Genomic DNA, 26,541 nt, shown 5'->3' with positions numbered 1-26,541 from the left:
AAATATACTATTTTGGAAACAAATTTGGGCTATATATTTGCACATCAGGGGGGTGAGGGGTAAAGCATAGCATATATTAGATACGTAGCCTAACCTAACCTAGGACAATAGTTTAAATATTGTAAACGCAATGACAAACCATGGTTTGCGATCCATTTCTCTATTGAAAGATACTCGTTTGACTAGTTTCTTTTATCATCTATCTTGCGTGGGTACTAGCTAATGCAACAGTACCAAAAGTTATTTAAATTCAAAGTACTTTTACTAAGAGTCAAAAGTGATTGACAAAAACCCTACCTTTGTAATATCTTTTCCTTTTGACACCCCTTTAACCCCCCCCCCCCCTCAAAACGGGAATAAAATTTTGACATAATTTCATCTATAATGGCCAATAGTTCTGAGAACTATTTGCCTTCAACCCATGTTTTTACATTAGTTTAACATTCGTTTAGTAATGTTACAAGAATGAAAAATCATCCCTGAAAAAGTGAAATTTTCCAAATATGTATTAGGGAGATGGTCTGAAATATCAAAGAATAAATATAAGATCACCATTTCTACGGTTTCTACGTGAGTAATTCGTACAAATCATTTTCATAGGGATAGCCCCACAGACACCTACAGGGGACCAGAGGCAATGCCTCCGGGGTCGAAGTAGACATTAAAGAAATAAAATAAAAGGCAAAATGTTACATTTAAATCTGAGTGAGAACAGAGATTCTGGTAGCACTTGCACTCCCCCCGGAAATTTGCTGGCGTCCTTGATGGTGCCCCCTCTCACTTCGTTTCGTTTTGTGTTGGTAAGCATATGAATGTAGCATTTTATGTTGAAGAAAAGAACATTTTACTGAAATAAGAGGGGAGCTGTCACCCCACATTAACTATATTACAGGCTTAATCCAAAAATATTGCCAGGAATGAAGAAATATTATTTTCTATCCCCCATCCCCAAACCTACTTCTGTATTTATCTAAAGGCTCGCGGAGGGATGAAAGATCGTGACATAAAAAATGCACTTTTTGAGGCTTCAGGCACACTCACCCTACCTACACAAAGCCCAACTGGCCCTGCTTTTTAATACCTATTGTGCAGTTATGCAACCCTATAGATGTGAACTAAATGAAATGAAATGAAACAAAAATACGAAAACCCTAGTAAAATAATTTAATAAGACAGTGATATTTTTTTTGCACTATAATAATATAAGTCCGAATATTTTGGCTTCACGTAAGGAAGCCTTTATTAAGAAATACTTGGCTTAAGCAACATATATATAAAAAAGGGTGATAAATAGTTGAAAAAAATACATAAGCTATACAAAAACAAAATGATCAACCAAAGGAAAAAAAAAAAGCTACGCAGAAAAGTGAAATAAGTGTTAATTTCAAATATGCTAATGCATTAAAAAAAATTCATAAATGAAAGTTTTGGCAGTATTTAGCTTTTTTAATACTATGGTGAAAAAAAAAAAACTGAAAATGGCCATGTTGCTTATAGAAGGTTTGAGGAGGGGGCATCCCCACTCTTATTTGTGGTAATTTCTGTTCGTTTTGAATTTGAATCGACTGCTCATTTTAACTTCTGTTCTTTTTGGGTAAAAGTTATTCATCCATAGCGATTTTTGTTCGTTACAAGCTTGACTTAATTATTTACTTCAGTTATTTTTGTTCTAGGTTTCAATCGTAAATTTATTGTAAGTTGCGTTTGTTTTAAGTCAAATTAAATTTGTTTTAAGTTAAAATTCGTATTTATAAGAATTTTAAATACTATACAAATTTTCAAAAAAAACTATTTATTTTTTATTGAAGGACTTTTTTATTGGAAACGTTTTTTTTGAATTAATTTGAAAAAAGAACAGAAGAAAATAATGAGCTTCAAATGAATTTTAAAAAACTAGCAGACAAACGTTATGAAACAGTGTTTGGTTCTAAACTGGTTTCTAGCAATTATTGGTTTCTAACATAGAAGGACTTTTTTTTTATTGGAAACGTGTTTTTTGAATTAATTTGAAAAAAGAACAGAGGAATAATGAGCTTCAAATGAATTTTTAAAAAAAACTAGCAGACAAACGCTATGAAACAGTGTTTGGTTTTAAACTGGTTTCTAGCAATTATTGGTTTCTAACATGATTTTAAAATCCTTTGAATGAAAACGAGTGAGAAGTATCGATCAAACAGTTCGTGGTAACGAACTTGTAAGTAAGGAGCGACCCGGCTCAATGGTAACCGAAACTCTAGAAAACGGAATATTGATACCAATAGATGCATCAAATGAATCAGAGTTTAATGCTGATTTTAAATATATAAGTTTCATCAAGTTTAGTCCTACCCATCAGAAGTTACGAGCCTGAGAAAATTTGGCTGATTTTCAAAAAAGGGGGAAAGACCCCCTAAAAATTATAGAACCTTAATGAAAATTACACCATCATATTCAGCGTAACAGAGAACCCTACTGTAGAGGTTTCAAGCACCTATCTACAAAAATGTGGAATTTTGCATTTTTTGCCAGAAGAAAGATCACGGATGTGTGTATTTGTTTTTTGTTTTTTTTTTTTATTTTTTTCCCAGGGGTGATCGTATCGACCAAGTGAACCTAGAACCTAGAATTTTTTTCCCAAAGTCACCCGATCAAAATTTTGAGATAGCCATTTTATTCAGCATGGTTGAAAAAATGATAAAAATGTCTTTCAGGACGACTTAATCCCCCGAAGTCTCCGGGGGGAGGGCTGAAAGCTATGAACTATACCAAAGTTAACATACAGTATTGGTTATTGGGAAGTATACAGACGTTTTCAGGGGGAATTTTTTCTGCTAGGTGGGGGGGGGGGGTCGGGGGTTTTATGGGAGGATCTTTCCATGAAGGAAGTTTTGATGGGGGAAGGGACATTGCTATGAAGGGGGCACCGGATTTCCCAGCATTATTAAAGAAAAAGATCAGAAATTAAATAAAAGCAAACAACAAGTTTTTCAACTGATTTCAACTGATTGTGATTAAGGAGTCATTTTTTAAAGAATTGGAAAAAAATCGAACTTTAGCTTAAAGAGCAAGGCATTGACTAAGGGGCGAACCCCCTATTAACCAAATAAAAGTAAAATTAAAATGCAAATTTTGTTTTAATTCTTCATGTACGATGAGCCAAAATCAAAACCTGCATTAATTCAAAAACGTTCAAAATTAAATAAAAAAAACAAATTTTTTTAACTGAAAGTAAGGAACGACGTTCAAACTTAAAACGAACAGAAATTATTCCGTATATGAAGGGGGCTGTCCCCTCCTCAACGCCTCGCTCTTTGCGCTAAAGTTTGACTTTCTCACAACTCTAGTTTTTTTTTAAACAATAAAAAAACTTTAGCGTAAACAGCGAGGCGTTGAGGAGGGGACAGCCCCCTTTATATACGGAATAATTTCTGTTCGTTTTAAGTTTTAACGTCGTTCCTTACTTTCAGTTAAAAAAAACTTGTTTTTTAATTTAATCACGAAACTAGCCCATTTAAACGACGTAGCAATAATTGGTGTACGGCTGCAGAAAAGAATTGTTGGCTACAGAGACTTTACTTATGCAGGGAGCTATAGTGGCGAGAAAAAAGGAAAGAATAGTTCCCTGAAAGTCTGGCTAAATTAATATTTGCGGTGTAGGCTATTTTCAATAGCAAGAGGCTACGTTATATACCTCAAATCTTGTGTTTTGAATTTCCACTTATTCCTGGAGTCCTCATTGATACAACAGATCACCGTGGGGATTTTCAAATAAATGGAATTCTGACCCAATTATCAGAGATTAGAGACAGAAACCGTAGCTAGTTGGCCATTCTATTGAACCTTTAGAACCATAAGCCGAAAGCCATTGAATTCTTGGGGCATAAATCGATAGGATTAAACCTAATAGATTTGGGACAAATATACGGTTCAGGATGTAGGCTACTTTAAAAGCAGGCCTATAACTAAAGGAAGCTATGGATCAACCATAATTGGTATAGAATTTTTGAGGAATGACTATTTTAATGATCGCTTTAACAGATTTGGTTCAGATTTAGAATGTCCACTTCAATTATTCGTTGAAGACAAGGCGTTTTTCCTGAGTACCCCAGAACACTTATTTATTTTCTACAAAGTAGCTATATATCTACATATCCCGCCAAAAGCCAAACAGAAAGGTACAAAAACAAAGTTTGGCCCCATTGGTTGCAGAGGTCCTTAATAACTGACGTACCTAAACCGTATATTTGACCCAAATATATTAGGTTTAATCCTATCAATGTATGCCCCTTGAATTCAATGGCCTTTGGTTTATGGTTTTGGAGTAAAGGTTCAATACACTACCCAACTGGCTGTGATTTCTGTCTCTAATCTCTGTTAATAGGGTCAGAATTCCATTTATTTGAAATTCCCTTTTGTATAGCCTACTTTGTTGTACCAATGAGGAATCCAGGAATAAGTGGAAATCAAAATAGAAGGAGATTAATTAAGTAGAGAATCAAGAAGTAGATTGTGGTCAGGGCCGTATCCAAGATTTTTTTCGGGGGAGGGGGGGTACAAAAAAAAACTTTAAAAAACGCATAAAAATTCTTACGTTTTTACGAGTCGGACAAATATTTCGGTGGGGGGTTCATGCCCCTTAACCCCTCCCCCATTGATACGGCCTTGACCGAGGTCCAATCCTAAAGCACCAAATAGAGGTTTTTGATGAAATATTCAGTTGTGCTAAAAGTGGCATGGACAATCGATTTAAAGCATACCAAACCTTTATTGACCCTTTTAAGTTTTCATTCAATATTAAATAGATTTCCTTTTTATTAGAAGAAGGTTTGAAAGTGGAAGACACGAATCAAAAGAAATAGTTTGATCAGAAACTGAAATTAAGACGATACGTCGGGTGAAAAATTCTACTTAGAAGTATAACCTCTGACGTCACGACTAAACAAATGTGCAGATACAGAAGAATATTAAAGCTTCATTACAAAACATAATTAGAATGAAATTTATGTAAATACACCAACAAGATTTAGAATTTCGCTCACATTGCAAGTCCCAGTGACATCAGCCAAAATAAGTTTCTTGAGACCCAAATTACCTAGGATTTAAATTTAGATCAAGAATGATTGAAGGCGTATTCAATAGCTTAGTGATTTCAACTGAAAGTACAATTGCTTAGAACTCTGGATACAGAAGAGTCGAGACTGCTTTCCACAGCATTGGAAGCGTAAAAAACAGCAATTACAAATAATTATTTGGTAGTGTTCATAAAGGACATATAGAAGGGTGGCTGGCGTTTACCCCCCCCCCCCCCAAAGAAAAAAATACCCCCCGGGGAGTATACAGAAAAATAGAAAATGATGGAGCCTAATAGAAAAATACCAAAAAGATGTAAAAAAAAATTTCCATGAAAAAGATGATGCTAGGCCTAATAAACAACGAACAAAAATTGATTAAAAAAATTCCACAAGTCAAGTTTGTCAAAGAAGAGAAAAGAGATCCATTAAGCCAAAAATGAGTAGAAATAAATTCAAATAGTTTTCCAAGCTTAAAACTACCACACATCACCATCAATAAATGAATTAAACCCAAAACAAACGGAAATTGCAATAAATAACCGAGTAAAACTCAAACCCACAAAAATTAACATGAGTAGGGCTGACAACACCGACGCCTTCTCAAGACCAGAACACAATTTGCACTTTACTGAAAACAAAATACATTTTTAAATGTTTTCACTTTTTTGACTTTAATAAATAAAGAAGTATTAAGACTTTAAGGAATATATATCAGAATATTTATATTGAACTGACAATCCACGGCTATTATTTTTTTTAGTGAAGTGCAAATTATGTTCTGGTCTTGAGAAGACACGGGGGTTGTCAGCCCTACCCCTTTTAATTTTTGCTCGTTTTGAGTTTGACTAGGTTATCTAGTGTAATTTCTGTTCGTTTTGGGTTTCATTTATTTATTATTGTGATTTGTGGTAGTTTTACACTTGGAAGGTAAGATCGTAAAAACTTAAACAATAAGAATTTGTTGATTCCCAAAGCCAACTATGGCTTCAAACGAAAGATAAACCTTTTTAAACATTTTGGTGCCATATCTTTTTAGGTTAATATTGATGATTTTTCGCCCACATTTTTTCTTCTTGTTTTTTTATTTGGCGCCCGCTACTGCCAAAAATTTCGGAAGTTCATATGGTCTTTTCAGCAAAAAGGGAAGTTTTAAGATACTTATGGTGTGTATATTCCTCTTTTTCTGTTTCCTTAGCACTTCTCAACGAAAAAAAAAACCAACAAACACAACTCAAATTTGCAAAACCAAATTTTCCGTAGGGGGGGGGCGATTTTCCGCGGCGGGTTGTATTTTCTGGGGGGGGGGGCAAATACCTAGAACCATAAACAAGTACGGCATAATAGAGTGAAATTCTGAAAACTGAAAAGACAGTCTATGTTATATCTCAAATTACCCACTTTTAAAAACGTTCATTGAATTTCCCAAAGAGGTGCAAACATAGAAATTGTATTCACCCTTGAAATTTCTAGCACCAGCCTTGGGGAAGGGGGTGGAAGTAAATACTTCAAAAGACTTTACATGGTAGTAGAGGTGCCATAATATCTCCGACGATTACCACGTGGTTTATGGTTTTCTCACTGAGAATGAAAAAACAGGAATTTTCTCACTTGGAAAAACAGGAATTTTCTCACATTTATGTCTGTTTTCATGGATGGTTATATGTGTTGATCGATTTATTTGATGTTTTTATGGATTTTTTCAGTGAGAATTTGAAAAACAGAAACTTTGTCCCGTTCATGGATTATTGAGTCTAATGGGGGCAGGTCAATGACACTTCCTTCTTGTTGTTGCTCTCAGCGAATGTTATGATCCAGAAATAGTATTTGTTGTTGTTGCTCAAGGCAAATGTTATGAGTTTCCCGGAAACAGTTAGATCACGTGTTTCCTTCTCTGGTTTCTTTAATCTTAGGTCTGAGGGATAAACGTTCTTTAGGTCAGAGAGAAAAATTAATATTCTATTTTTAAATAGGGCTTCATTGATCGTTAGTGTCAGGAATTATAAATGACATCACTTGTTATCTTGGAATTATGTGGGAGTCTAAAGAGATAGATATTCTATTTTTAAATAGGGCTTCACTGAGCTTTAAGTCAGAGAGATAAATTGATATTCTAACGAAATCTTAATAGTTTAGCTAGGAAAATTTATGAGATGAAGAGATTAACGTAGGAAACGGTTTCCTAGAAATTTGAAATGTGAAAGCACAGAGATGCCAAACAAAAGGAACACGCTGAAATTACTTTTAGGGGATTATTTGGGCGAAGCGGTTTTAGACAGCTTATGGAGTTATTTCGGCGAAACCGTTAGAGACATTTTAAAAGATGATTTAAAAGATGATTTTAGAAGAGGTTTTGAGTGTGGTCGTTATAATACACAAGTTCCATTTGAACAGTGTTGTGAGGTCCCCTACCCCAACCCCAAAGGGTCTCAATCCCCCTACCTCGATCCAAAGGGTTACCATCCCCATACCCCCATCCAGAAGGAACCCCCCGTGCCCCCAAAGGGTCCCCGGGAGCCCACCTCGTCCCCCAGACCCTCAAAGGCCATCCCCGGGCCCCCCAAAGGACCATCGAGCTCCCAAAAGACCAACGGGGTCCCAAAGGCCCTCCACCGGTCCCCAAATGTCCCCCAGGCTCCCAACTGGCCCCCCGGACCTCCAAAGGCCCTCCCCCGGTCCCCAAAGGTCCACCAGGCTCCTAAAGGACCAATCGGTCCTCAAGTGCCCCCCAGACCCCCAAAGGCCCTCCCTGTGCCCCCAAAGGCCCACCCCCGGTCCCCCAAGGTCCCCCGGGCCAGAGAAGCGCCGCCGGGATGCGCCTTGGGCCAGGAAAACGCCGCAGGATGTGCCGCAGGGATGCGCCGCAGGTCAGGAAAGTGCCGCAGGGGATGCGCCGCAGGGATGCGCCGCAGGAAAGCGCCGCAGGAATGCGCCACAGGGATGCGCCGCTTTTTGTTAGATTTCTAGTTTACTTTAATTTTAGTTAAGAGTTTGATGTTTTACCTTTGAGTTTCAGTTAGAGTTCTTGTTTAGTTTTAGTTAAGAGTTTAGAGTTTTTAGCAGAGTTTTAGCTTAGAGTCTTAGCTTAGAGTTTTTGTTAGAGTTCTAGTTTAGTTTAATTTTAGTTAAGAGTTTGATGTTTTACCTTTGAGTTTCAGTTAGAGTTCTAGTTTAGTTTAGTTTTAGTTAAGAATTTAGAGTTTTTAGCTTAGAGCCGTAGCTTAGAGTTTTTGTTGAAGTTATATTTTATTTATAGTTAAGAGTTTAGAATTTTAGCTTAGAGTCTTAGCTTAGAGTTTTTGTTAGAGTTCTAGTTTATTTTAATTTTATTTTAGAGTTTAGAGTTTTAGTTTAGTCTTAGCTTAGAGTTTTTTTTGTTAGAGTTCGAGTTTAGTTTAATTTTAGCTAAGAGTTTGATGTTTTACCTATGAGTTTCAGTTAGAGTTCTAGTTTAGTTTTAGTTAAGAGTTTGGTGTTTTACCTTTGAGTTTCAGTTAGAGTTCTAGTTTAGTTTAGTTTTAGTTAAGAATTTAGAGTTTTAGCTTAGAGTCTTAGCTTAGAGTTTTTGTTGAAGTTCTAGTATAGTTTAGTTTTAGTTAGTAGTTCAGAGTTTTAGCTTAGAGTCTTAGCTTAGAGTTTTTGTTAGAGTTCTAGTTTATTTTAATTTTATTTTAGGGTTTAGAGTTTTAGCTTAGTCTTAGCTTAGAGTTTTTTTGTTAGAGTTCTAGTTTAGTTTAATTTTAGTTAAGAGTTTGATTTTTTTACCTTTGAGTTTCAGTTAGAGTTTTAGTTTAGTTTTATTTAAGAGTTTGATGTTTTACCATAGAGTCTTAGCTTAGAGTTTTAATTTGAGTTCTAGTTTAGTTTAGTTTTAGTTAAGATTTTAGAATTTTAGCTTAGAGTTTTTTTGTTAGAGTTCTAGTTTAGTTTAATTTTAGCTAAGAGTTTGATTTTTTTTACCAATGAGTTTCAGTTAGAGTTCTAGTTTAGTTTTAGTTAAGAGTTTAGATTTTTTAGCTTAGAGTTTTTATTTAAGTTCGAGTTTAGTTTAGTTTTAGTTAATAGTTTATAGTTTTAGCTTAGAGTCTTACCTTAGAGTTTTTGTTAGAGTTCTAGTTTAGTTTAATTTTAGTTAATAGTTTGATGTTTTACCTTTGAGTTTCAGTTAGAGTTCTAGTTTAGTTTAGATTTAGTTAAGAATTTAGAGTTTTTAGCTTAGAGTCTTAGCTTAGAGTTTTTGTTGAAGTTCAAGTTTAGTTTAGTTTTAGTTAATAGTTGAGAGTTTTAGCTTAGAGTCGTAGCTTAGAGTTTTTGTTAGAGTTCTAGTTTATTTTAATTTTATTTTAGAGTTTAGAGTTTTAGCGTAGTCTTAGCTTAAAGTTTTTTTGTTAGAGTTATATTTTAGTTTAATTTTAGTTAAGAGTTTGATTTTTTTACCTTTGAGTTTCAGTTAGAGTTTTAGTTTAGTTTTAGTTAAGAGTTTTGGTGTTTTACCTTAGAGTCTTAGCTTAGAGTTTTAATTTGAGTTCTAGTTTAGTTTAGTTTTAGTTAAGATTTTAGAATTTTAGCTTAGAGTTTTTTTGTTAGAGTTCTAGTTTAGTTTAATTTTAGCTAAGAGTTTGATTTTTTTACCTATGAGTTTCAGTTAGAGTTCTAGTTTAGTTTTAGTTAAGAGTTTGGTGTTTTACCATAATGTCATAGCTTAGAGTTTTTAGTTAGAGTTCTAGTTTAGTTTAGTTTTGGTTAAGAGTTTAGAATTTTAGCTTAGAGTCTTAGCTTAGTTTTTTTCTAGAGTTCTAGTTTATTTTAGTTTTAGTTAAGAGTTTAGAGTTTTTGTTGAAGTTTTAGTTTATTTTACTTTTAGTTAATAGTTTAGAGTTTTAGCTTAGAGTCTTAGCTTAGAGTTTATGTTAGAGTTGAAGTTTAGTTTATTAATAGTTAAGAGTTTAGAGTTTTAGCATAGTCTTAGCTTATAGTTTCTGTTGGAGTTCTAGTTTAGTTTACATGTAGTTAAGAGTTTAGAGTTTTATCTTAGAGACCTAGCTTAGAGTTTTAGTATAGTTTATTTTTAGTTAAGATTTTAGAATTTTAGCTTAGAGTTTTTTTTGTTAGAGTTCTAGCTTAGTTTTAATTTTAGCTAAGAGTTTGATTTTTTACCTCTGAGTTTCAGTTAGAGTTCTAGTTTAGTTTTAGTTAAGAGTTTAGAATTTTAGCTTAATGTCTTAGCTTAGAGTTTTATGTTATGGTTCGAGTTTATTTTAGTTTTGGTTAAGATTTTAGAATTTTAGCTTGGATTTTTTTTGTTAGAGTTCTAGTTTAGTTTAATTTTAGCTAAGAGTTTGATTTTTACCTATGAGTTTCAGTTAGAGTTCTAGTTTAGTTTTAGTTAAGAGTTTGGTGTTTTAGCTTAATGTCTTAGCTTAGAGTTTTTAGTTAGAGTTCTAGTTTATTTTAGTTTAAGTTAAGAGTTTGGAGTTTTACCTTAGAGACATAGCTTATAATTTTAGTGGAAGATAGAAAAAGTAATACCATACTTGTGAATATTTTCCCGGGAGATAAAAAGTTCTAGTTCAATTTAAAATTTTCTCAACGAAGTGAAAAAGAATTCAAGTTCTCTTCTGAATTTTACCAAAGAACACAATTCAAGTTATTTATTTCACAAAGGCATAAAGAAATTTAGAGTTCAATTCTAAAATTTTTCGGTGGAAGACATAAAAAGTAATATCATACTTGTGAATATTTTCACTGAACGTAAAAAGTACTAGTTCAATTTAAAATTTTCTCAAAAAAGTGAAGAAAAAGTCAACTTCTCTACTGAATTTTACCAAAGAACACAATTCAATTCTAATTTCTCCAGAGAAAACAAAAATCTTCCACTTAAGTTCTATATTTTACAAAGACATAAAGAAATTTTGAGTTTAATTCTAAATTTTTTCGTTGGAAGATAGAAAAAGTAATACCATACTTGTGAATATTTTCCCGGAAGATAAAAAGTTCTAGTTCAATTCAAAATTTTCTCAACGAAGTGAAGAAGAATTCAAGATCTCTTCTGAATTTTACCAAAGAACACAATTCAATTCTAATTTCACCAGAGAAAAAAAAAATCTTCCACTTCAGTTCTTTATTTCACAAAGACATAAAGAAATTTATAGTTCAATTCTAAATTTTTCGGTGGAAGATAGAAAAAGTAATACCATACTTGTGAATATTTTCTCGAAGAGATGAAAAGTTTAAAATACTGTTCCAAATTTTTCACAGAAGATAAAAAAGTTCAAGTTCTCTTCGGAATTTTACCAAAGAACATAATTCAATTCTAATTTCTCCAGAGAAAACAAAAATCTTACACTTCAGTTCTTTATTTCACAAATACATAAAGAAATTTAGAGTTTAATTCTAAATTTTTCGGTGGAAGATAGAAAAAGTAATACCATACTTGTGATTATTGTCTCGGACGATAAAAATTTCTAGTTCAATTTTAAATTTTCTCAACGAAGTAAAGAAAAATTTAAGTTCTCTTCTGAAATTTAGCAAATAACACAATAAAATTCTAACTTCACCATATGCAATAAAAATCGACCACTTCAGTTCATTATGGAAAAAGCAAATAAGTAAATTTGCAGTTTAATTCAAAATTTTTTGGTGGAAAAAAGAAAAAGTAATACCATACTTGTGAATATTTTCACGCAGGATGAAAGTTTCTAGTTCAATTGGCAATTTTATCAACGAAGTGAAAAAAAATTCAAATTCTCTTCTGAATTTTAGCAGAGAACACAATTCAATTCTAATTTCACCAGAGAAAATAAAAATCTTCCACTTCAGTTCTATATTTCACAAAGACATAAAGAAATTTAAAGTTCAATTCTAAATTTTTCGGTGGAAGATAGAAAAAGTAATTTTCCCGGAAGATAAAAAGTTTTAGTTCAATTTAAAATTTTCTCAACGAAGTGAAGAAAAATTCAAGTTCTCTTCTGAATTTTACCAAAGAACACAATTCAATTCTAATTTCCCCAGAGAAAATCAAAATCTTCCACTTAAGTTCTTTATTTCACAAAAGACATAAAGAAATTTAAAGTTCAATTCTAAATTTTTCGGTGGAAACAATAAAAAGTAATACCATACTTGTGAATATTTTCCCGGACGATAAAAAGTTCTAGTTCAATTGAAAATTTTGGCAACAACGTGAAGAAAAATTCAAGTTCTCTTCTGAATCTTAGCAGAGAACACAATTAAATTCTAATTTCACCAGAGAAAATACAAAGCTTCCACTTCAGTTCTTTATTTCTCAAAGACATAAAGAAATTTAGAGTTCAATTATAAGTTTTTCGATGGAAGATAGAAAAAGTAATACCATACCTGTGAATAGTTTCTTGAAAAGATGAAAGATTTAAAATACTGTTCCAAATTTTTCCCAGAAGATAAAAAAGTTCAAGTTCTCTTCAGAATTTTACCAAAGAACACAATTCAATTCTAATTTTTCCAGAGAAAATAAAAATCTTACACTTAAGTTCTTTATTTCACAAAGAAATAAAGAAATTTATAGTTCAATTCTAAATTTTTCGGTGGAATATAGAAAAAGTAATACCATACTTGTGAATATTTTCCCGGAAGATAAAAAGTTCTAGTTCAATTTAAAATTTTCTCAACGAAGTGAAGAAAAGTTCAAGTTCTCTTCTGAATATTACTAAAGAACACAATTCAATTCTAATTTCACCAGAGAAAATAAAAATTTTCCACTTCAGTTCTTCATTTCACATGGACATAAAGAAATTTAAAGTTCAATTCTAAATTTTTCGTTGGAAGATAGAAAAAGTAAGACCATACTTGTGAATATTTTCCCGGAAGATAAACAGTTCTAGTTCAATTTAAAATTTTCTCAACGAAGTGAACAAAAGTTCAAGTTCTCTTCTGAATTTTACCAAAGAACACACTTCAGTTCTAATTTCTCCATAGAAAATAAAAATCTTCCACTTCAGTTTTAAGTTCCACAATGAAATAAAGAAATTTAAAGTTCTATTCTAAATTTTTAGATGAAAGATAGAAAAAGTAATACTATGATTGTGATTATTTTCAATGAAGATCAAAAGTTTCACTTTAATTCTAATTTTCTTAAGTTCACTACCGATTTTGTGCAAAGAGATGAAAAATTTAAAGTTCTGTTCCAAATTTTTCATAGAAGATAGAAAAAGTTATACATTGATTTGAATATTCGACATGAAGATAAGGAGCATCACTTTAATTCTGAGTTTTCTCGAAGAAGTGCAAAATGTTCAAGTTCGCTTCTGAATTTTCTTAAAGAAGTGGAAAAAGTTAGCTCAATTCTGAATTTTACCAATGAAAATGAAAAAAGCTTCCACTTCAGTTCTTAATTCCTCAAAGACATAAAAAATTCAAAGTTCTCTTCTAATTTTTCCAAGAAAATAAAAAGGCTCCACTTCAGTTCTGGTTTTTTCTCAAAGAGTTGAAAAATTTAAAGTTCTTTTCTAATTTTAAATTAAATTTTAGCTCCCTTTGTCATATGGATTTACCCATCAAATTTTTAAATTAGAAAATGAGTGACTCGTTCTATTATTAAAGACAATCTTTCAAACTCGTTCATCTAACCTCCAAAACAATAGGTTAGGTATAAATAAATATTAATAAATAAATAGAAACATTTCTACATGTTTAAGTTAGGTTAGGTTAACTTATCATGAGCGCTCATGATAGGTTAACCTAACCTTTTCCGGCGAGTATGGTTAGGTTAGACTAGATTAAGTTAGGTTAGATTAGGATAGGTTAGGTTAGCCTACGTACGCTTCACTTAGGTTAGCTTAGGTTAGGTGAGAGACATGCAAAAAGTTAGGTGTATGATTAGGTTAGATTAGGTTAGATTAAGTTAGGTTAGGTTAAGTTAGGTTAGGCTAGGTTAGCCTACGTACGCGCGCGTACCTAGGCTACCCTAGCCTAACCTAACTTAACCCAACCTAACTTAATCTAACCTAATCTAACCTAATCATACACCTAACTTTTTGCATGTCTCTCACCTAACCTAAGCTAACCTAAGTGAAGCGTACGTAGGCTAACCTAACCTATCCTAATCTAACCTAACTTAATCTAGTCTAACCTAACCATACTCACCGGAAAAGGTTAGGTTAACTTATCATGAGCACTCATGATAAGTTAACCTAACCTAACTTAAACATGTAGAAATGTTTTTATTTTCTTGGAAAAATTAGAAGAGAACTTTGAATTTTTTATGTCTTTGAGGAATTAAGAACTGAAGTGGAAGGTTTTTTCATTTTCATTGTTAAAATTCAGAGTTGAGCTAATTTTTTTCACTTCTTTAAGAAAATTTATAAGTGAACTTGCACTTTTTGCAATTCTTCAAGAAAACTCAGAATTATAATGATACTCCTTATCTTCATGTCAAATATTATAATAATTGTATAACTTTTTCTATCTTCTATGAAAAATTTGGAACATAACTTTAAATTTTTCATCTCTTTGCAAAAAATCGGTAGTGAACTTAAGAAAATTAGAATTAAAGTGAAACTTTTGATCTTCATTGAAAATAATCACATGGTTAGGTTAGGTTAGACTAGATTAAGTTAGGTTAGATTAGGCTAGGTTAGGTTAGGTTAGCCTACGTACGCTTCACTTAGGTTAGCTTAGGTTAGGTGAGAGACATGCAAAAAGTTAGGTGTATGATTAGGTTAGATTAGGTTAGATTAAGTTAGGTTAGGTTAAGTTAGGTTAGGCTAGGTTAGCCTACGACCGCGCGCGCCCTAAGGCAAACCAAGCCTAACCTAACTTAACCTAACCTAACTTAATCTAACCTAATCTAACCTAATCATACACCTAACTTTTTGCATGTCTCTCACCTAACCTAAGCTAACCTAAGTGAAGCGTACGTAGGCTAACCTAACCTATCCTAATCTAACCTAACTTAATCTAGTCTAACCTAACCATACTCGCCGGAAAAGGTTAGGTTAACTTATCATGAGCACTCATGATAAGTTAACCTAACCTAACCTAACTTAAACATGTAGAAATGTTTCTATTTATTTATTAATATTTATTTATACCTAACCTAACCTATTGTTTTGAAGGTTAGATGAACGAGTTTGAAAGATTGTCTTTAATAATAGAACGAGTCACTCATTTTCTAATTTAAAAATTTGATGGGTAAATCCATATGACAAAGGGAGTTAAAATTTAATTTAAAATTAGAAAATAACTTTAAATTTTTCAACTCTTTGAGAAAAAACCAGAAGTGAAGTGGAGCCTTTTTATTTTCTTGGAAAAATTAGAAGAGAACTTTGAATTTTTTATGTCTTTGAGGAATTAAGAACTGAAGAGGAAGCTTTTTTCATATTCATTGGTAAAATTCAGAATTGAGCTAACTTTTTTCACTTCTTTAAGAAAATTCAGAAGAGAACTTGAACATTTTGCACTTCTTCGAGAAAACTCAGAATTGAAGTGATGCTCCTTATCTTCATGTCGAATATTCAAATCAATGTATAACTTTTTCTATCTTCTATGAAAAATTTTGAACAGAACTTTAAATTTTTCATCTCTTTGCAAAAAATCGGTAGTGAACTTAAGAAAATTAGAATTAAAGTGAAACTTTTGATCTTCATTGAAAACAATCGCAGTCATAGCGTTACTTTTTCCATCTTACATCTAAAAATTTAGAATAGAACTTTAAATTTCTTTATTTCTATAGGGAACTTAAAACTGAAGTGGAAGATTTTTATTTTCTATGGAGAAATTAGATCTGAAGTGTGTTCTTTAGTAAAATTCAGAAGAGAGCTTGAACTTTTCTTAAATTCATTGAGAAAATTTTACATTTAACTAGAACATTTTATCTTACGTGAAAATATTCACCAGTAATGTATTACTTTTTCTATCTTCCACAAAAAAATTTATAATTGAACTCTAAATTTCTTTGTCCTTCTAAAATAAAGAACTGAAGTGGAAGATTTTTATTTTATCCGTAGAACTTAGAATTGAATTGTGTTCTTTAGTAAAATTGAGAAGAGAACTTGAACTTTTCTTCACTTCGTTGAGAAAATTTTAAATTGAACTAGAACTTTTTATCTTCCGTGAATATATTCACAAGTATGGTATTACTTTTTCTATATTCCACCGAAAAATTTAAAATTGAACTTTAAATTTCTATATGTCTTTGTGAAATAAAGAACTGGAGTGGAAGATTTTTATTTTCTCTGGTGAAATTAGAATTGAATTGTGTTCTTTAGTAATATTCCGAAGAGAACTTGAACTGTTCTATCTTATGTGAAAAATTTGGAACAGTATTTTAAATTTTTCATCATTTCGAGAAAATATTCACAGGTATGGTATTACTTTTTCTATCTTCCACCGAAAAATTTAGAATTGAACTTTAAATTTCTTTATGTCTTTGTGAAATATAGAACTGAAGTGGAAGATTTTTATTTTCTCTGGTGAAATTAGAATTTAATTGTGTTCTCTGCTAAAATTCAGAAGAAAACTTGAATTTTTCTTCACTTCTTTGCGAAAATTTTAAATTGAACTAGAACTTTTTATCTTCCGGGAAAACATTCACAAGTATGGTATTAATTTTTCTTGTTTCCACCGAAAAATTTAGAATTGAACTTCAAATTTCTTTATGTCTTTGTGAAATAAAGAACTTAAGCGGAAGATTTTGATTTTCTCTGGTGAAATTAGAATTTAATTGTGTTCTTTGATAAAATTCAGAAGAGAACTTAAATTTTTCTTCACTTCGTTGAGATAATTTTAAATTGAACTAGAACTTTTTATCTTCCGAGAAAATTACTTTTTCTATCTTCCACCGAAAAATTTAGAATTGAACTTTAAATTTCTTTATGTCTTTGTGAAACATAGAACTGAAGTGGAAGATTTTTATTTTCTCTGGTGAAATTAGAATTGAATTGTGTTCTCTGCTAAAATTCAGAAGAGAACTTGAATTTTTCTTCACTTCGTTGAGAAATTTTTAAATTGAACTAGAACTTTTCATCTTCCGGGAAAATATTCACAAGTATGGTATTACTTTTTATTGTTTCCACCGAAAAATTTAGAATTGAACTTTAAATTTCTTTATATCTTTGTGAAATAAAGAACTTAAGTGGAAGATTTTTATTTTCTCTGGTGAAATTAGAATTGAATTGTGTTCTTTGGTAAAATTCAGAAGAGAACTTTAATTTTTCTTCACTTCGTTGAGAAAATTTTAAATTGAACTAGAACTTTTTATCTTCCTGGAAAATATTCACATGTATGGTATTACTTTTTCTATCTTCCACTGAAAAATTTAGAATTGAACTCTAAATTTCTTTATGTCTTTGTGAAATAAAGAACTGAAGTGTAAGATTTTTGTTTTCTCTGGAGAAATTAGAATTGAATTATGTTCTTTGGTAAAATTCCGAAGAGAACTTGAACTTTTTTATCTTCTGTGAAAAATTTGTAACAGTATTTTAAATTTTTCATCTCTTCGAGAAAATATTCATAATTATGGTATTACTTTTTCTATCTTCCACCGAAAAATTTAGAATTGAACTTTAAATTTCTTTATGTCTTTGTGAAATAAAGAACTTAAGTGGAAGATTTTTTTTTTCTCTGGTGAAATTAGAATTGAATTGTGTTCTTTGGTAAAATTCAGAAGAGATCTTGAATTCTTCTTCACTTCGTTGAGAAAGTTTTGAATTGAACTAGAACTTTTTATCTTCCGGGAAAATATTCACAAGTATGGTATTACTCCTTCTATCTTCCAACGACAAAATTTAGAATTGAACTTTAAATTTCTTTATACTTTTGTAAAATATAGAAATTAAGTGGAAGATTTTTGTTTTCTCTGTAGAAATTAGAATTGAATTGTATTCTTTGGTAAAATTCAGTAGAGAACTTGAACTTTTCTTCACTTCGTTGAGAAAATTTTAAATTGAACTAGAACTTTTTATGTTTCGTGTAAATATTCACAAGTATGGTATTACTTTTTCTATCTTCCACCGAAAAATTTAGAATTGAACTTTAAATTTCTTTATGTCTTTGTGAAATAAAGAACTGAAGTGGAAGATTTTTATTTTCTCTGGTGAAATTAGAATGAATTGTGTTCTTTGGTAAAATTCAGAAGAGAACTTGAATTCTTTTTCACTTCGTTGAGAAAATTTTAAATTGAACTAGAACTTTTTATCTCCCGGGAAAATATTCACAAGTATGGTATTACTTTTTCTATCTTCCACTAAAATTATAAGCTAGGTCTCTAAGGTAAAACTCCAAACTCTTAACTTAAACTAAAATAAACTAGAACTCTAACTAAAAACTCTAAGCTAAGACATTAAGTTAAAACACCAAACTCTTAAATAAAACTAAACCAGAACTATAACTGAAACTCAGAGTTAATAAATCAAACTCATATCTAAAATTAAACTAAACTAGAACTCTCACAAAAAAAACTCTAAGCTATAATTCTAAAATATTAAACAAAACCAAAATAAACTCGAACTCTAACATAAAAATCTAAGCTAAGACATTAAGCTAAAATTCTAAACTCTTAACTAAAACTAAACTAGAACTCTAACTGAAACTCAGAGGTAAAAAATCAAACTCTTAGCTAAAATTAAAACTAAGCTAGAACTCTAACAAAAAAACTCTAAGCTAAAATACTAAAATCTTAACTTAAACTAAACTAAACTAAGACTCCCAGATAGTTATCTAAGATAAAAGTATAAACTATTAACTAAATTTAAAATACCCTATGACTCAAACTAAAACTATAATCTAATACTCTAAGCTAAAACTCTTAACTATTAACTATTAATAAAAATAACTTACGATCTAACAAAAAGTCTAATCTAAGACTCTAAGATAAAACTCTAATCTATTAACTAAAAGTAAAATAAAATAAAACTTCAACAAAAACTCTAAACTATTAACTAAAACTAAAATAAACTAGAACTCTAGAAAAAAACTCTAAGCTAAGACTCTAAGCTAAAATTCTAAATTCTTAACCAAAACTAAACTAAACTAGAACTCTAACTAAAAACTCTAAGCTATGACATTAAGGTAAAACACCAAACTCTTAAATAAAACTAAACTAGAACTCTAACTGAAACTAATAGGTAAAAAAATCAAACTCTTAGCTAAAATTAAACTAAACTAGAACTCTAACAAAAAAACTCTAAGCTAAAATTCTAAAATCTTAACTAAAACTAAACTAAACTAGAACTCAAATTAAAACTCTAAGCTAAGACTCTAAGGTAAAACACCAAACTCTTAACTAAAACTAAACTAAAACTCTAACTGAAACTCAAAGGTAAAAAAATCAAACTCTTAACTAAAATTAAACTAAACTAGAACTCTAACAAAAAAACTCTAAGCTAAGACTAAGCTAAAACTCTAAACTCTAAAATAAAATTAAAATAAACAAAAACTCTAACAAAAACTCTAAGCTAAGACTCTAAGCTAAAACTCTAAACTATTAACTAAAAATAAACTAAACTTGAACTTCAACAAAAAGTCTAAGCTAAGACTCTAAGCTAAAAACTCTAAATTCTTAACTAGAACTAAACTAAACTAGAACTCTAACTGAAACTCAAAGGTAAAACATCAAACTCTTAACTAAAATTAAACTAAACTAGAACTCTAACAAAAACTCTAAGCTAAGACTCTAAGCTAAAACTCTAAACTATTAACTAAAACTAAACTAAACTAGAACTTCAATAAAAACTCTAAGCTAAAAAATCTAAACTCTAAACTAAAACTAAACTAGAACTCTAACTGAAACTCATAGGTAAAAAAATCAAACTCTTAGCTAAAATTAAACTAAACTAGAACTCTAACAAAAAAACTCTAAGCTAAAATTCTAAAACCTTAACTAAAACTAAACTAAACTAGAACTCAAATTAAAACTCTAAGCTAAGACTCTAAGGTAAAACATCAAACTCTTAACTACAACTAAACTAAAACTCTAACTGAAACTCAAAGGTAAAAAAATCAAACTCTTAACTAAAATTAAACTAAACTAGAACTCTAACAAAAAAACTCTAAGCTAAGACTAAGCTAAAACTCTAAACTCTAAAATAAAATTAAAATAAACTAGAACTCTAACAAAAACTCTAAGCTAAGACTCTAAGCTAAAACTCTAAACTACTAACTAAAACTAAACTATACTAGAACTTCAACAAAAACTCTAAGCTAAGACTCTAAGCTAAAAACTCTAAATTCTTAACTAAAAATAAACTAAACTAGAACTCTAACTGAAACTCTACGGTAAAACATCAAACTCTTAAATAAAACTAAACTAAAACTCTAACTAAAACTCAAATTTAAAAAAATCAAACTCTTAACTAAAATTAAACTAAACTAGAACTCTAACAAAAAAAACTCTAAGCTAAGACTAAGCTAAAACTCTAAACTCTAAAATAAAATTAAACTAAACTAGAACTCTAACAAAAACTCTAAGCTAAGACTCTAAGCTAAAACTCTAAACTATTAACCAGCTTTTGAGAAAGCCATTTAACCAAATAAAAGTAAAGCTAATATGCAAATTTTGTTTTATATATTCATGTACGGTGAGCCAAAATCAAAACCTGTATTAATTCAAAAACGTTCAAAAATTATATAAAAAGACAACTAAACTAAACTAGAACTTCAACAAAAACTCTAAGCTAAGACTCTAAGCTAAAAACTCTAAATTCTTAACTAAAACTAAACTAAACTAGAACTCTAACTGAAACTCAAAGGTAAAACATCAAACTCTTAACTAAAATTAAACTAAACTAGAACTCTAACAAAAACTCTAAGCTAAGACTCTAAGCTAAAACTCTAAACTCTTAACTAAAACTAAACAAGAACTCTAACTGAAACTCAAAGGTAAAACATCAAACTCTTAACTAAAATTAAAGTAAACTAGAACTCTAACAAAAAAGCGGCGCATCCCTGCGGCGCATCCCTGCGGCGCATCCCTGCGGCGCATCCCTGCGGCCCTTTCCTGCGAAACATCCCTGCGGCGCATCCCCCTGCGGCGCTTTCCTGACCTGCGGCGCATCCCTGCGGCACATCCTGCGGCGTTTTCCTGGCCCCCGGCGCATCCCGGCGGCGCTTCTCTGGCCCGGGGGACCTTTGGGGACCGGGGGAGGGCCTTTGGGGGCACAGGGAGGGCCTTTGGGGGTCTGGGGGGCACTTGAGGACCGATTGGTCCTTTAGGAGCCTGGTGGACCTTTGGGGACCGGGGGAGGGCTTTTGGGGGTCCGGGGGCCAGTTGGGAGCCTGGGGGACATTTGGGGACCGGTGGAGGGCCTTTGGGACCCCGTTGGTCTTTTGGGAGCTCGATGGTCCTTTGGGGGGCCCGGGGTTGGCCTTTGTGGGTGTGGGGGGCGGGGGGGGCGCCCTGGTAACGTTGGGGGGCACGGGGGGTTCTTTCTGGATTGGGGTATGGGGATTGTAACCCTTTGGATCGGGGTGGGGGGATTGGAGCCCTTTAGGGTTGTGGTAGGAGACCTCACAACACTGTTCAAATGGAACTTGTGTATTATAACGACCACACTCAAAACCTCTTCTAAAATCATCTTTTAAATCATCTTTTAAAATGTCTCTAACGGTTTCACCGAAATAATTCCATAAGCTGTCTAAAACCGCTTCGCCCAAATAATCCCCTAAAAGTAATTTCAGCGTGTTCCTTTTGTTTGGCATCTCTGTGCTTTCACATTTCAAATTTCTAGGAAACCCTTTCCTACGTTAATCTCTTCATCTCATTAATTTTCCTAGCTAAACCATTAAGGTTTCGTTAGAATATCAATTTATCTCTCCGACTTAAAGCTCAGTGAAGCCGTATTTAAAAATAGAATTTTTATCTCTGTAGACTCCCACCTAAATCCAAGATAACAAGTGATGTCATTTATAATTCCTGACACTAACGATCAATGAAGATCCATTTAAAAATAGAATATTAATTTTTCTCTCTGACCTAAAGAACTTTTATCCCTCAGACCTAAGATTAAAGAAACCAGAGAATCATGGTAAACGGTTTTAAATAAAATGATGTGTATGTTACAGATGCTGGGGAGCAGAATATCCTTTCTAGGAATATTTCTATCCAATATTGATGAAAACAGCTCAATTAAAAAAAAAAAAAAAAAGAATGCGAGGCTATCTTTATTAATGCGGTAAAAATACTGGTGCGATATGTTCGTGCCAACAGATGTGCAAAACTATTTTACTAAATTTACCAGAAAATTGTATCGAAAATGCGTTTTAATTGGTCGATTAGGCAGTAAGTTTATAAGCATAAGCTGATTATGGCTTAATTATGTTGTTTTAAACGTTTAGATAATTTTCTTTCGACAAGCTTCAAAGATGAACAGTGATTCCAATGGTATTTCAACAAGATAAAAAACCTAAATACTAAATCAAAATATACCTAAAACTAGACATCTCATCGAAAACCTCCATTTGGTGCTTTAGGATGGGACTACGATTTACTTCTTGATTTTCCACTTAGTCAAAACTTGTCGGTACTTGTTAAGAATCCAATAAACGCGCGATAAGTGAATTATCATTAATGCTAATAAAATAAAACGAAATAGGATGCAAATATAATAGTTCTGAAACAAATTTGGGCTACATATTTTCAGATTAGGGGGGGGGGTGTTGGTAAACATAGCATATATTATATACGTAACCTAACCTAACCTAGGTACCTTTTTTTGCCCCTTCAACCCCAAAAAACTGAAGTTTAAATCTTTGTCACAGAGTGAGCATTGCCTCACTATGAAGCGAAAACCTGTTTTTCATTAAGTATCTTTGAGATTTCGATGCGGTCTTTCCCGCGTGTTTACTGGATTCTTAACAAGTGCCAACTTGTCTCTCAATCCTCTGTTCCCCAAGCGTTTTTATATAACAATTATTTTCTGCATTTAAGTTGTTAGTTTACTGAAGTTTCGAAACTTCAGTAAAGATATGGCAAGATTCTTGAAGTGCTCATGACTTATCAGTCACGCCGGACTTCAAAGGGTTAGCATGGCCTTAAAGAGCCTGTTGAAAATCAGGTTCTCAAAACTATCAAATTTGAAGATAGAAAAATACGACACAGTCAGTTTCATTTCAAGACAATTGACCTCTATCGTGTTTTGATATAAAATAAATATACCACAGTTACCGTAAGTTAACTTTAGTTTCAAGTCAGGGGCAGATCCAGGGAGGCGGCAGGGGGACCACCCCCAAGATTTTTCTGGTGCCCTCATTTGTTTTTTTCATTTTTTGCACCCTTTTTTAAAATAAACTTGTGAATTTGGTCAATTATTAGCACCCTGTCACATTCACCCCCCCCCCCAAGATTTGGCTCTAGATCTGCCTTTGTCAAGATACAGCCTAAACTACAGAGTAGAAAAGTTCAGGTGACTTTAAGTTTCTTTCTTGTCATCAATCCCACCTAAGGAAGTTTTTTTAAGTTGCAAAGAAATTCAAAAATATGTTTGGAATAGTAACTCCTTGATTTCTTTGGTCAATGTAGAATGGTTGAGCTGAGAATGGTTGAAAGGTTTTAAAGGATTCACAAGGTAAAAATGAATCTTGAATTTAGAGATAATTATAATATGGCTTACAAATTTACTCAGATCATTGGAAATATGTCTCCATAATTTAGAGTGAAACAAAAATAGACGCAACCACAATTAAGGATATTTGTTCTTGTTGTTGCTAAAATAAAGACAGGATTAGTTGACTTGTCTTCTTTGTTCTATGCAATCTTTTAAGCCTTATGAGAGAGGAAGAAGCAAATAGAAGCTTGAAAACATCTCGTCAAAGCATAAATTTGATCCTATGTCCATTCCTGAAAGTTTATTCAAATAGTTCAAAACCATATTTCAAGATAGCGATTGTCCCATTCACATAGAATTTTACAGTGAACATGTCTTAACCCTGAAAAAAAAAACCGTTAGGTGTACTCTAAGAGTGTTGCTCTGAGAATTACCTAGCCAAAATCTGTAATCCAAGAAAAGCATTCAAACTGGACTTCAATTCTTCAAGTTCAATTGTTCTAAGATAGTTACTGCAAATGTCTTAAAAGCCCTGCTAATACAGAACATATGAACTTAAAAGTATCTTCTCTGGCCCTAATTTGAACTTTAGATCTATTCATGAAGGTTTTATTGACCTAAGACAACAATTCTTTGGATGAACAAATAACCCTCTTCTCTACTTTTGCTCAGATAATTATAAGTGGCATATGCTTATGATTTTCTAACTAAAATAAATAGAAAGCATCTTTATTTTGGTCCCAATGACCCCCTTACCTCAAAATACAATATTTGTACAGTACACATCATATTTCCAGAAAATTTCCTAGGTTTTTACTTTTCCTAAGTTTTAATGGTAAATTTTTCACTGTTCATATTATTGAATGGTAAAGTTCTACCAAATCATATTATTGAGTTAGGAATAAAGTGAATACACTATTCGATGCCTTTTTTATGCTGATTACAAATATAATAATCATTTCTATCAGAAATGAAGTAAGTTTAATGAGAAGTAAGTTTAAACTTTTCCCCCGCCCCCTAATGTGCAAATATATACCCTGAATCGATATATATTGGGGTGGGGGTAAAATTTATATTCGACAAAAATGATTATTATATTTAGAAAGAGCATAAAAAAGGCATGGAGTGGTATGTTTACTTTATTCATAATTCAATAGGTAAAGTTCTACCAAATCATATTATTGAGTTAGGAATAATGTGAATACACCATTCGATGCCTTTTTTTATGCTGATTACGAATATAATAATCATTTCTATCGGAAATGAATTTCAGCCCCTCCCCCTATATATGCCAATTCAGGGTTAGGTTAGGTTGTAGAAATATATACCCTGAATTGGCATATATAGGGGGGGGGGGCTGAAATTCATTTCCAATATAAATGATTATTATATTCGTAATCAGCATAAAAAAAAGGCATCGAATGGTGTATTCACTTTATTCCTAACTCAATAATATGATTTGGTAGAACTTTACCTATTGAATTATGAATAAAGTAAACATACCACTCCATCCCTTTTTTATGCTCTTTCTAAATATAATAATCATTTTTGTCGAAAATAAATTTTACCCCCATCCCAATATATATCGATTCAGGGTATATATTTGCACATTAGGGAGTGGGGGAAAAGTTTAAACTTACTTCTCATTTACATCAGAAATAAAATTTACCACCCCCCCCCCCTAATGTGGAAATATATACCGTGAATTGGTATATATAGGGGTGGTGGTAAAATTCATTTCTGACAAAAATGACTAAGATATTTGGAAAGAGCATAAAAAAAGACAATCAGTGGCATGTTTTCTTTATTCATAAGTCAATAATATGAACACTGAAAAATTTACCGTTTTACCCTCCTCTCGAAGCAAAATTCTGCATAAATGCTTAATATTGCATAAACACATTAAAGTTTTAATAGCCTTCTTTGGGACAGGATCTTTAACGCGTCGATATTTAAAATTCCCTTTTTCTGTTTCTTTTTTTGGTAATAGACTTGCTAAGGCGTTTTGATTTTGTACGGTCGATAAGTCCCAAAAAAAGCGCAATCTCACAAGTACCAACAAAAAAGTCTAGACAAAAGTCTCACAAAAGGCCGTATTTAAGGGAGAGGTTTGAGCCCCCTCCCCAAAATGTTTATCTGACTCGTAAAAACATAATAAAAATGCAAAAACAAAACACATTTTTGATGGTTTTTTTTTGTATCCCCCCAACAAAATCCCAGATAAGGCCCTGCTCTTACCTCTCCTTGCAGGCCAAATTAGGTTCCGGTCATTCTAAGACTCAAAAATATATCCTAATAAAAGCAGTGCAAGTAACTTCCAAACAAAAATGCTTGAAAAAAACATTTACATCCTACCTCGCGAAGTTAGTTGTTGATTGGCGGGTTACAATCAGCTGTGCGGATGCTGATACTATCCTGTGGGTATAGTTATACTAGAAAGAAAAATCTTTAACAGATGGCTCTTTATCTAAAAAAAAAAAGTTTATTCCGGGTTATATTTACCACCTCCAATGCATCTGCATTATTTTTAAGTACTAATTTTCTAAAATAGTACATATAAAAGGTAGCCCTTTAACGGCGCTTTTCCATACCTTTTTGAAATCAGAAGCATGCATACATTTTTAGCAGCATAATTATAGGATCACAAGGGATACTTTCATCTGTATCGAGACTTCATAATTATTCAGCCATCATTTAGAAGAGGGTACTAAATGACTAAATTTTAGCCACTGAAAAGTTGATTGATAGAACACTGATCAATTGAACAATCATTTGAAATCTTGAAAATATAGCTTTACAGAAAGCATCATACCAATAAAAAAAGCTTTGAAGAAAGCATGCATCACTAGTGCTACTACTCCCCTTCGTACGGCCACTTCTAGCACAACCAGTCCCACGACATATTTGTCCTAATATAATAGTTTGTGTCAAGATTGCGTCCAACCCAACTGCTATCAAAAATACTACATCTTCAACCAGCA

The 26,541-nt window shown here is 32.1% G+C and overlaps 1 protein-coding gene across 1 annotated transcript in view; it reads right to left on the bottom strand.

The window, feature by feature from the left end:
• Positions 1–25,916, bottom strand: part of LOC148942759 (cuticlin-1-like) — a 166,740-nt gene extending 140,824 nt beyond the window's left edge. Inside the window, exon 1 of the mRNA XM_089102592.1 lies at positions 25,799–25,916. The gene's annotated coding sequence lies outside the window, so the exon portion shown is untranslated. The remainder of the gene's footprint in view (positions 1–25,798) is intronic.
• Positions 25,917–26,541: the final 625 nt, after the last annotated feature.

Source organism: Artemia sp. Qi Xiang Cuo, chromosome 16, assembly GCF_049724085.1.
Source record: "Artemia sp. Qi Xiang Cuo chromosome 16, ASM4972408v1, whole genome shotgun sequence".
In the NCBI taxonomy this organism is placed as follows: domain Eukaryota; kingdom Metazoa; phylum Arthropoda; class Branchiopoda; order Anostraca; family Artemiidae; genus Artemia; species Artemia sp. Qi Xiang Cuo.
Note: the sequence above shows the minus strand (reverse complement) of the source record. Positions and strands in the feature narration are given on the sequence as shown.